This window comes from Vespa crabro, chromosome 18, assembly GCF_910589235.1.
Source record: "Vespa crabro chromosome 18, iyVesCrab1.2, whole genome shotgun sequence".
Taxonomy (NCBI): domain Eukaryota; kingdom Metazoa; phylum Arthropoda; class Insecta; order Hymenoptera; family Vespidae; genus Vespa; species Vespa crabro.
In genome coordinates, this window is record NC_060972.1 from 1,850,049 (window position 1) to 1,853,966 (window position 3,918).

The following is a 3,918-nucleotide window of genomic DNA, read 5'->3' on the forward strand; positions in this document are numbered from 1 at the left end:
AATCATGATAAATATCATGACGAACGTTTTTCTGTAAATAATATTAGCATTAATATTACAAACAATTTTTATACATATATATATATATATATATATATATATATATGTATATTATTTGTTGCAATTTTCTTTCATCCTATATGATTCGATGTTGGATATTAAACGTGAACGTTTTACTTTTGCGAATTATGAGGGATTATATCTTTTTATGGCATTTCCCTTTAGGATAATGACATAATGTAAATACGAAATTACATAAATAAGAAAAATGATCTATAGTAAATATCATAATAAAAGATATTTGCAAATTAATCATAACATTAATATTATAATTAATTTTTAACATTAATATTATAATTAATTTTAATAATTAATATGTATATATGTATGTAAATTTTTTTTGAAATTTTTTGAAAGCTTATTTGTAAATTTTTATTTTCCTTTCTCCAAACTCTCCCTCTCTCTCTCTCTCTCTCTCTCTATCTCTCTCTCTCTCTCTCTCTCTCTCTCTCTCGTTAGTCTTCAAATCAGAACTTTTAACATTTACATGTTACATATTCGTATCTGATATCTGCATATTCAAACAAATTATAATATTGAAAATTGTGGAAAAAGTGCTGCCGTTGCTAATTTAGTGCATATACCTACGATATCTGTTCTCATTTTGTTCTTCGATGTGTGGATATACTTATACACGTATATACATATACACATATATATATATATATATATATATATATATATACATACATACATAAATATGTATATATGCGTGTTCGTGTGTGTCTGTGTGTGTATGTGTGTATGTACGTGTCTATGTTAACATGAACGTTGAAGTCTCACACACCGATCCGGAACCGTAGTCTAAATCAAACAGCACTGCAAATTGCAAATGAGAGCTAATTGCTTTCGTGCTTTACTTACAACCGCAGAAACGTTTTAACAGGCTCTGACGCGCCGGAGTGTTCGTAAACGGGATGGCCGCTGTGTGTTACAGGGAATTTAATCCCAATAAAGGACCAACCAATGGAACTTAACTTCCGACTATCGTATCGCGCGCGCTTGGAACTTCAATCGAATAATACGATTGAACGCGTATCCTTTCCCACCAACGATTCCACGATTTGATTGCTTAGATTTTCGAATTGGCCCTTTTCGAGTTCTGACTTTCGAAGGTTTAGAAGTTCACTGTCTCAACATTGTTGAGAAAGTGAACTTGTGTTTCTATGTATATAAGATTTGAAAGGGGGAGAGAGAGAGAGAGAGAGAGAGAGATAAAGAGAGAGATAAAACGAGAAAGCGAGAGAGATAGAATAACTCGATATCTATATTAAACATCAAACGAATTAAAGATAAAACTTTTAATCGACATTTTAAGAATAGAATTATTAGCAATAAATAATAAAATATATATATATATATATATATATATATATATATATATGTATGTCATATATGTCAATGAACTTTTCTTCTTTTTAATTCTCTCTTAAAATTAACATTAAGAAAATCAATTGATCGTAAATTGTAAGAAGATGGTGAAAAAGAGATTAACGCTGATTGGCATATTGAAAATAATATTGAAAAAATAATTTCAAATAGGAAATGAATGATGACGTAGTCAGATCAAAATGTTTTTTTCTTTCTTCTTTTTTTATTCCTTTTCTTTTTCTTTTTGCTCTCGATAAAAAGGAAAGATCATTAAATGATCGTAAAACGTTTAAAGAACGAAACGGGAAAATAAATATTAAAGATACTTGTGTATCGATGATATAATGAAAAAGACAAAGAGAAGACATTTATTAAACAGGATCGATTTATTAAATATTTCTCAGCTACGAATAGAATAACAATTTGTTAGACAATGATAAGGAGTATCTGAAGTATATATAAAAAAAAAAAAAAAAAATAGAAAAAAAATAGAATCCTTCAGAATAAATCTTTTATTTTCTTCTCCTTCTTTTTCTTCTTCTTCTTCTTCTTCTTCTTCTTCGTCTTCTTCTCTCATTCTGATCTTCATCGTTCAAAAAGAAAAAGAACAAAAAAAAAAAAAGGAAAAAATAACGACAGAGAAAGCTGACAGAAATGCTATAGGTTATACACGTAGTATTCATAGCTTTGCGTATCTGTTTATAGAACGTGTTTGTTTGTATGCCAGTGGTAGTTAGTGTGTTTGGTTCGATGATACAATTGTATGCACAGTGTGGACTCTATTTGCCAGTGCACAAGGACATACCGGAATTGGTGTTAGTCAGTGCATAGGCTCAGTCGATAGGCGGCCGTTGTTGAATGCACAGGCGGATATCTGTGTTTGTTCACCCAGAATACGCTTTGAGCTTTGTGCTATGACAGCGACGTTACATCTACGGATCTAGCCGCAAAGTTGAGAGCGGATCGTTCGATCATGATCTTAAGCCGACACTAAAGCCTCCCGTTCACATCCATCGAGACATGATCTATCTACATACGCCATAAGTACCTATTAACGAGCTTCATAATAATCTATAATATCTATGTTAAAAAAAAAAAAAGAAAAAAAAAAAAAAAGAAAAGTAAATAAAAAAAGAAAAAAGAAATACGTCATTTCGCCTTCGAAATATTTTTTCGAATTTTGTACACTTTCAAATTTTATACACTTTCCCACGCATTAATGGAAACTTGTTAATCTACTCTACTAAGTAAGATAAGTAGACAGTGGTATCTGTTTATACTATTCCCATAGGATATATATATATATATATATCTACGTATGTATGTATATATGTACGTATGTACAAATTGGAAGAACTAATTCCAACCACTAATGGTTCTGCCAATAGCAATGTCTTTAAGACTGTATAGTGATTATCGTTTGTAAGAGAGACCGAAAGAGAAATCCACCCTTTACTGATTAAAAATAAATACGAACAAGGAAATAAAGATTCCATTCCTTTGAAATGAATTCGAGTATTTAACTTTTGAGTTAATTATGAAATTATGATAATATTATTTTTATCGTCTATCAGAAATTAATTTCTATATATTAATTATCAAGAAAGTTATAAAAATAAAAACGTATCTTTCGAAAATATTTACGATCCTAAAGGGATTCAATCCAATTTTCTCCTAAGGGCAATATATCATTATTGAGAATATTTACCCTTTGAAAATTTATTATATATTCGTTAATAAAGAACATATTGTCAACATTGTCCAAGCTTGAGGATTTTTAATCAACCACGTTGTCTTTGATAATATCTCGGGTCAGGCAATAAATAAACAGTGAAAGTAGACTTTTAAACAAAACAAGTCCTGAGTGGTTTGTCTTGTATTTATCCTTCGTATATCAATTCAACATTCATGAATCCATACGATTGACCAGGACAAAAGACTACACATTAGATTATTCAAATATTTCGAACGAACTATTCTAACACATTCACGAACAATAATAAGCATTTACCTTTTCCTGCACTTTTTATTTAAATTCCTCCTTGAACTCTGCCCTTTCTAATTTCATTGTCACTTTCACGAATAATTCCGTGAAAAAAAATCATCAAATCAGTCAATTTGAATCGATTTTACATACCAACAATCAGTGATCATTGATCTCACTTCAGGAAATATTCAACACAATTTAAGTCGTATTTAAGTACAAATTGCCTTTGCTTGATTTGACATCGATAACTTCGACAGTAATAACGAATTGTTATAATTTTGTTGTTGATCGTTTTTTCTTTTCTTTTTTCAACGAAAAAAAATATTTCTCGAAATATACGCATTATCAGCTCTATTCAATGATATTTTATTAATAAAATAAATTACATGCGAAAAGATAATCTTGATAAGAATTAACATTTTTCTCGACCATTCAGATATATCTAATCCCTCAATAAAAACGTTAACAATGATAATCAATTATATAAGAAAATTAAATCC